The sequence below is a fragment of the Myotis brandtii genome, unplaced genomic scaffold (assembly GCF_000412655.1).
Source record: "Myotis brandtii unplaced genomic scaffold, ASM41265v1 scaffold197, whole genome shotgun sequence".
Lineage (NCBI taxonomy): Eukaryota > Metazoa > Chordata > Mammalia > Chiroptera > Vespertilionidae > Myotis > Myotis brandtii.
In genome coordinates, this window is record NW_005357346.1 from 386,661 (window position 1) to 395,700 (window position 9,040).

A 9,040-nucleotide genomic window follows, 5' to 3' on the forward strand; every position below is an offset into this window, starting at 1 on the left:
GCGCCGGAGGCGGGCAGGGCAGCGGGGGCGCGAGGTGGCCGGGCCGCAGGACTTCTCTGTTGCGGTGGGAGCCGTCCGCTGTGAGGCGCACAGCTTGTCTGGGGAGTTAAGGGGGAAGGTGAGAGCCGTCTGGAGAGCTTGTGGCTAAACCCACACCCTCGCCCCCTCCTCCTCATTCCCTCCTGCTTTTTGGGCACGAGACAGGGCCTCGAAAGGGCAGCTGGCGATACGCAGGGGTTCGGGACAGGAGGATGAAAGACAAGGACACTGCTGTCGCTCCAGCGGAGACGGACAGGCGTCCCGACCCTCCTCTGCCCCGTAGGGGGACAGGATCTTGTGAGGGAGAGGAGTTTTTCTGCCGTCCCACTAGGCCCCGCCGTGCCACCAAACTCCTGGGCTTCTTGGCTCCTACTTGGGTGGTCAGGCTGGCCCACAGGGAAAACCTGTGGCCACATCATTTCAGAATAGGTCTCCACCTCCAACTTTGAAACCTCGGTGTAGGAACAACTTCTGAGGGTGGTGTTAATACACTCTCTCCCTGGCATGACCCCTACGTCTGGGTTTTGAATACTTGTAAGTGGGGTTTCCACATTTTTGAAGGAGCAGGGAGGTAGCTCTGCCCCTACCTCCGTTTCTGTCACCCCCCGACCCCCACCTACACTTGAAAGGGATTGTGGGGTTTTCAGGAACTGGCTGTCGCAGGCTCTTTGTGAAGGTGAGGAATCTCTAGACTGCAGGTTACAGGGTTTCCACCAGTGTGCGAATTTCTTAAAATACATGGGTTCATTCATTCATTCATTCAACAAACCTAGCATTGAGTTTATACTCTGTGCTCGGAACAAGGGACTCAAAGATGCTGAAACGAGATCTCAATGCAGCCTCCTGGAGGCAGCCCCCGGGCCAGTGAGCAATTGCAGTGTTGTGAGAACGGCCAGGGAAAGCTTGGTCCTGGAGGTGAGGTTGCGCTCACCTGCAGGATGTGGGTAGAGGAAACAGTCATCCAAAAAACATGTACCAAGAGGTCATACCTGTCCAGAGGCCGGAGGGGGGTTTAATGTATCAGAAATTAAACCGGAAGCATGTTACCCACTTCATGGGAATCAAATATCTCTCGGAGGAGCGCAGCCTCCTTTTGGACACACCTGCATGCCTGAGGCTGTTTCTACTGGGAGCAGCAGTGGTGCGACCATCTAAATTATAATTGGCGCTAATTGGCCCATACTGGGTTTCTTTAGAATGGTATTGATTCCCTTTTAAAGAGCAGTTTGACTGCCATAGGTGATAATGCTGCAGAGGTACAGACTCTAGGACAGCGGTTCTCAACCTGTGGGTCGCGACCCCTTTGGGGGTCGAACGACCCTTTCACAGGGGTCGCCTAAGACCATCGGAAAACATATATAATTACATTTTGTTTTGTGATTAATCGCTATGCTTTAATTATGTTCAATTTGTAACAATGAAATTGGGGGTCACCACAACACGAGGAACTGTATTAAAGGGTCGAGGCATTAGGAAGGCTGAGAACCACTGCTCTAGGATGAAAGTTACCTATCTTTTGGTGACGGGGTTAAAAGTGTGTGCCAAAAAACGGATGGCCTTCGTGCCTGAGCGCTGAACAGCATGGTGCTCTTTCCCCAGATCTGAATGCGTGGCCATGCTGTGCAGAGTGCGCTTGCATGTGCGTCTCTGTTTTTGTTAGAGTGTGCTCTCCTTTAGAAAGTCATTGCTGCTTCAGCACGGTCGTAAGGACTACTTTTCCTTCCTCGGAAACTTTATTATAAACACTTCTGGCAGGTGGCTGTGGCCTGATGGCCCAGGACTCAGCAGCCTCCTGCCTGGAAAAGTTCCTTCCAGAGCAGTGGCATTCTCTGCGTGGTTTGCCTTTCAAGGGTGCCTCTTCACCGGGCTGAAGTGGCGGTGTAGTATTATTCATAGTGGCTGAGGTGGCAGAGGGCCAGCTTCCAGTGACCTCAGGCCAGTACAGCAGAGTGGGAAGAGCGCCCTGACTTCCTACAATTTGGGGTGTTTATCCAAGCCCCTCCACACACCCCTTATCTCAAGAACAGCCCCTTGATGGGAGCTTTCCTGAAGGTGTAGGACCTGCGTGAGAGAAATGGCTGAAGAGCAGCTCTTTCTCGCTAACCCCACGCACCTTCCCAGTTTCTACCGCTGGCTCTAACACGTAGTTACTAGGAACGCTGCAGTTATTCAGGTTTGCGCCTACTGTGTGGCATGGACAGCTGTGATGGGAAGAACAGTTAGATTATTTTAATGCGGAAGAACCTAAAGAATTCAGAGAAAATTTCAGATTTTTTAAGGCGAGTTTTTACTGTCCTGAATGGATGGGCCAGGGGTCAAGAAGTATGACGATTTTTTCCCTAGTGCTTTCTAGCCTTATTAAGCGCTTTTTTTTTGTTTTGTTTTGTTCTTAAAATGGGAGGCAAACATAAGCCCTTTGATTGCACATTGTAGCCCACCCGGGTTTCAGATTCTTGTCCTTGTGCATTTGAACTTCTTTACGTAGTCACCGAGCCTGTGTATTTTTTCTGAGCTCACTCAAAGCCTCGGAACAGTGCTGTGCACTTTGTTAGAGATAAGACAGGGGAAGAGAGATAAGATGAACCACTTAATTAGCCAATTAAATTATTGCTGCTTGCGATGATTAAAAAGAACATGGGAAAACAAACACGTTTTGGTAAAAAGGAGGTTATGATTAATGTCTAAGGGAAGACAGTGATTCCTCCTCATGACTTAATTTACCTTTCCCCTGTCTGAGCCCCATGGAGGGCTTATTGCATGGTCCGGGGGGGGTGGGGGGTGGGGTGGGGGTGGTGGCCAGTTTTGCAGCTTTCCTGGCTATCAGTGCGCAGGATCAGGAAACCAGGAGCAGGAATATCGCTAGGCTTGCATTCCAGCTCTGCCATCTTTTCAGCTGTGTGATGTTGGAAGGTCTTCGCAGCCGTTCAGAACCTCAAATTCAATCTCCATCTCTTTTCATCGACATGCCGGGGTCGGTAGTATCTAACTTGGCGGAATCTTTGTGGGGAATTCAGTGTAATGCTATATGCCCCCTTCCTGACATAGTGCCTCACACAGAGTAGGTGTTGGATCAAGGATGGCTATTTATATGTTCCAGGAGTTCTATGTGGCCATGAATGTGCTCTTTGTGTCACTTTTTCCCCCCGGCAGCCTGAATGCACATGCGTGCCAACATACACATAAAGCTTTGTCTTTGACTTTTGGTCTATTGGCTCAACGCAAACGGGTTGGCTGGCAGCTGCCATGCAGCCCCTCTTGTAGGAGGAGGTTGACATTTGCAAGACCAGGCAGTAGGGAAGCTTGAGGAAGGAAAGCCCCTTAGAGAAGGGCTGAGAAAAGCGTCCTTTTCCCTGTGTGCTACTTACTATAACAGGGTCCAGGACTAATAGAAGGATCCTGGCATTAAAAAATTTTTTTTTAAAATTAATTTCAGAGAGGAAAGGAAAGAGAGATAGAAGCATCAATGATGAGAATCATTGATTGGTTGCCTCTTGCATGCCCCCTACTGGGGACCCAATCCCCAACCCAGGCATGTGCCCTCACCTCCTGATTCATAGGTCAATGATCAACCACTGAGCCACACCGGCTAGGCAGGATCCTGGCATTTCTGATGTTGAAAACCAGTTAGTGAAAGAATGTTGCAATAAATATATCCACCTTTAGCAAGAAGGCAAATCTTCCCTAAGGAATGTCTTTGCAACCTGATTTCCTTCTACGGGCTAGGCAGGATCCTGGTATTTCTGATGTTGAAAACCAGTTAATGAAAGAATGTCCCAATAAATATGCCCGCCTTTAGCAAGAAGGCAAAAACTTCCCTAAGGAATGTCTTTGCAACCTGATTTCCTTCTTTGAAGCCCAAATACAGAGTCAACTTCAACACCTCTCCTGGAATGCCAGCCTCAGGTTGCTTGAGCTTTAATGTTGCCTTTCATCTGAGCAGCCTAAAGTATTTGACAAACATTAACTCCTTGATGTTCATATCATCCTCCCAGGAGGAGGGAATGTTAGAAGGAAGAACAACTCAGAAAACATCAGCAGGGCAGGTGTGTAGTATGTGTTCTTGAAGCAGAGTGGATTGTCGTAGCCTAGAACTGGTTAACCTGCATGTAGTTTGCTTGCAGGCCAGGAGGACAGGGGGAGAAAGCCCAGGTAAAATGCAGATCTGGCTGGGCTTGCCACAATGGGAAGGGAGAGGAAATCCACGCTACCCAGACCAGCCATGCCTTTCCATACATTGCATGCATGCTGATTATGAAAATAAATAATCTCTGAATTATTTATAATTCTGAATGAAAGGATATGATGCAATACTTGTGGATAAGAATTACAGTGGCTGAAGATAAAAGGTAAGGGGGACTATAAGTACCTTTCTGGGACATAGGGGTGGTTATGCGTCTAAGTTGGATTATAAATGGCATATTAACATTGTTTTAATTTCCTTTCCCTTTTTCCTGTGGGTTCTATATTCCTTGGCTTGGTTTTGTCTTGCTCTCCCGTCAAGCTTTTGTTTGGCTTGCTTCATGGTCCTTGCTATCGAAAAAAAACATATTGTGGCCATTCTTAGATCAACCTTGTGTGTAGAATTTGATACGTGGCTGATTTAGCTTAGTTCCTTAGGGGACTTAATTAGGCTTATAATTGGCTTGACCCAGAGGCCTATTGCATATCCTGTAACTGGAGGCGGCCATCCCATATAAGTGCTTGATGTTGGTCAACAGGGAGGTGTCTGGGAGACAACGAGAAAGGGTGCTCTGGCATCCTCTCAGAAGCAGAATATCCTCTTCACATCCGTGATGGAGATTTCAGTAGTGAATTATATTCCTAAATTCGGAAGCTTTACTGGGTGGGCCACTGACTTGATCTAATTTGCCTCCCAAGTTTTGTTTTTGTTTCTTTTTTTTTAGCTCCCAGGGAAAAATCACTCCTTGTTAAAAATTAGCAAAAGTTCCTCATGCTTCCTTTTGCACACAACATAGCCTTGACTAACACTTCATTTCCTCAAGTCTTTGGAAATCCATCTTCTGGGAGTTCTTTCTTTCACACTCCATTCCCCTTGAGTAGTTGGGGCATTAGCTAAGGCAATAGATCTCAAAGGCCAGTGAGCACTGGAATCACCTGGAGGGCTCCTTAAAGCTCAGAGTGCCACTCCCCACACCCACTACAGCTTCTGATTCAGTCCGTAGGTCTCGGGTGGGGCCCGAGAATTTGGAACTCAGTGGTGCTCATACTGCTGGTCCATGACCAGCTGCACTTTGAGAATCCTGGAACTACAGAATCCACCCCTGTCCTCAGGCTTGGTAGGTAGTCACTTAAGTTTTTCACCCCATTGGTTTGACCAGTTCTGTTCCTGGTTGTTGTAGGGCTCTGGAGAGGCCCGGAGTCACTTAATGGGCACTTATGCCTACCCAGGCCCGTGGAGATCCCGAATTAGAGGTTTCCGTTTTGGTGGAACTGCTTGGCTGTCATCTCCCAATCCAGAGCCCGCCACTTGGTTCCAGACAGTTTGGTTTTTCTGGTACTTCCTTCCATCTGGGTATCCCATGTACACGCCACATCCTACCTGTCGCCAAGTGAGCTCACTAGTTTCTTGCCACAAAATCGGCTGCTTCTGTATCGGTCAGTGACACTGCCAGCTGTTGAATTAGCTGCCGAAGCCAGGCCCTTGGAATTCTCTTCCTGTCACTCTTTCTTTGCACCCCCCAACCTCTACCCTCAGACACCAATAACCAACCCTGAGATCCTTTGAGTTTTTGTCTCTAAAATACCTTTAATTTGCTCCCATCCGTCCACCCCCACTGCCTCTTGGGATGGTTCAAGAGTTTCAAAGGCAGTGTTTCATATAGTCTTCATCTACTTTTTGAAAGAGTTTTTAAAAAAACACAACTCTGTGTTTTATGTTATTTAGATTCCTTGTTTACTTCTTTTTACCTGTATGATAAGGCTTCTTTACCCCAGACTACCTTCCCATTCTCATCTGCTTCCCTCCCTCCCTCCTCCCACGCCCCTCTCCTCATTAACACTTGGTGGTGCTTAATTTCCCTTCTCCTTGGTTACCTACATTCCTACCCTGACTGCCCTCTCCCCCTTGCTGCCCATTCCGCCAAAGGTCCACCTTCTGACCACCAGTTAGCATTCCTTTCTTTATAGTCTCATAGCACTTTGCACTTACCTATATTGGTAAGTTTTATCTTGCCATATTATATGTTTGCCTCCCTGTCTCCTTTTGTTAAAAAAATATATTTTATTGATTTTAGAGAGGAAGGGAGAGGGAGAGAGAGATAGAAACATCAATGATGAGAGAGAATCATTGATTGGCTGCCTCCTGCACACCCCCTACTGGGGATCAAGCCCACAACCCAGGCATGTGCCCTTGCTGGAATCGAACCTGGGACCCTGCAGTCCGCAGGCTGACACTCTATCCATTGAGCCAAACCAGCTAGGGCTCCCTGTCTCCTTTGTTAAGTAACTTATAAGTGTCTCTACAGCAGCCGTGTTTCACTTGGTTCAGAATCAGAATCTCCACCCTAGCTGGATGGAGGTTGGTTAGCAGTAGCCATGTCTTAAGGTTACTGATGCTCACTCTATCCCAGTGTTCCCAGCACGTTAGGTGATTTTATTAAATCTTTCAACAACCCTGCGAAGAAAGTACTATTATTACCGCTATCTTGCAGAGAGTGAAATGGAGTTGATTTTTTAAAAAGTGTTTATAGATCAATGGATGAATGTATTTCTGAAACGCTGTCCTGAGGGTCTAGAGCCCAGCCTGGTTTGGTATTTCTTACTGATTCTGTTACAGGAGGTGCTCTCTGAAGATTACATCATGTTCATGACTATATTGATTTTTATTTTTTTTTCTTATATTTTATTGATTTTTTACAGAGAGGAAGGGAGAGGGATAGAGAGCCAGAAACATCGGTGAGAGAGAAACATTGATCAGCTGCCTCCTGCACGCCCCCCACTGGGGATGTGCCCGCAACCAAGGTACATGCCCTTGACCAGAATCGAACCCGGGACCCTTGAGTCCGCAGGCCGATGCTCTATTCACTGAGCCAAACCGGTTCTGGCAGACTATATTGACTTTTAAAACCTAAACAGATATCATTGCTATTTACTGTACATATCTTATTTGTTCCCTTGAGGAGATGAGTCACATCCCTAAGCTGGTACTCAGGTTCTTAATGTTGTTCTGCTTTACTTGGATACTTTCAAAGATGTGATCGTTTCCTCCCTGACTTTTCAAACCTGGGAAAGCTTGCAGGTCTAGGGAGTGTGACTATCATAGAAGAATTCGTAAGTAGGAACATTTGGGGTTGAGGCATGAAACAAATTGTGTTTTGCAGAAATACTCAGTATTCGAACTCTGAGTGACCAGTGTTTGAATTGGAGAGAGAGAGAGAGAGAGAGAGAGAGAGAGACAGACAGACAGAGACCCTTCATGACACTGTCCCCGCAGACTTGCCTACCTGCTCTTCACCATCCAGAACCATAACAAGCAGCACGGATATCATTCATGTTTCCCCCAGATCACAAGATGGGCTCTCCCCGTTTTGTAGTTCTCAAGTAAAAGGCACGAGGGCGGATTTCCTGGTCATGAAAGTGACTTTGGTGTGAATCACGTGTGCACATTATACACACTTCAACTTGATAGGTAAGGTTCTCCACAGATTTATGTCCCACGATTCCCCAGGCTCTGCCAAGCTGCAGCTGTTTCCTGAACAGACCCGATCATTTCCCACCTCTGCTTATGCTCTTTCCTCGCCCAGGGGTCCTAACACTCCGCATTGCCCTGCAGAGTGTCCCCGGAGGCCCACTGTCAATGCCACCTCTCTGGGTGCCTTCCCTGATCTCGCTCCATGGCCAGGCCCTTCTGCCACGGTGCTCTTGGCATTTCACTCTCCGTGCTCAGTGTCCTGGTTAACCTGCCTCAGGCCTCTCGTTAGCCTGTCAGCCACCTGGAGCTGCCACCTGCCTCCCTCCTAGACTGTCCCTTTTCGATCTCGCTCCATGGCCAGGCCCTTCTGCCACTGTGCTCTTGGCATTTCTCTCTCTGTCCTCGGTGTCCTGGTTAACCTGCCGCAGGCCTCTCGTTAGCCTGTCAGCCACCGGAGCTGCCACCTGCCTCCCTCCTAGACTGTCCCTTTTCTGCTGCGGGTCACCTGTAGCTGTTCATTCCGGTCTATCTCCTTCTTGCCCCAGGAATGCCTCCGCGTTAGCCTGCAGCCACCTGGAGCTGCCACCTGCCTCCCTCCTAGACTGTCCCTTTTTGCTGCGGGTCACCTGTAGCTGTTCATTCCGGTCTGTCTCCTTCTTGCCCCAGGAATGCCTCCGAGGCTGTCTTTTCTTCCTTTTTTATGCCACTCCTTCAGTGAAGCCAGCTATCTCAACATCTTTTATCTTTTTTGTCACCTGTCACACTGCTCCCTCCTGTCCCAGGGCTGCCAGTGTGGACACCAGACCACCCTCTACACTACAGACTCTTGTTTTAAACAGTCTGATATTTTCACTCCCCTGTTTGAAATCTTTACTGCTACTTTATATTATTATTATTTTTTTTAAAGGAAGCTTTTTTAAATTTAAATTTTTATTTTTATTTTTCAGAGAGAGGAAAGGAGAGGGAGAGAGAGAGAGTTATAAATGTCAATGATCAGAAAATCATTGATCGGCTGCCTCCTGCACGCCCCTACTGGGGATTCAGCCTGAAACCTGGGCATGTGCCCTGACTGGGAATCATCGTAACCTCCTGGTTCATAGGTTGACACTCAACCACTGAGCTACTTTATATTATTGAGAGATGCATATAGTAAAAGCTATAAAGAATTGTCAGATGGATAAACACCAGATATAGGGGGTGAGGAGTAGAGGAGGTAAAGATGGAGATGCGGTATTTTATTTCCTAAGCTGGGTGGTGGGGACATGGGTGTTTACTATATTCTCCCCTAAGTCTCTGAAAGGTCGAAACTCTTTCATTTTAGGAACACAACACATTGCCCACGGTTAAATG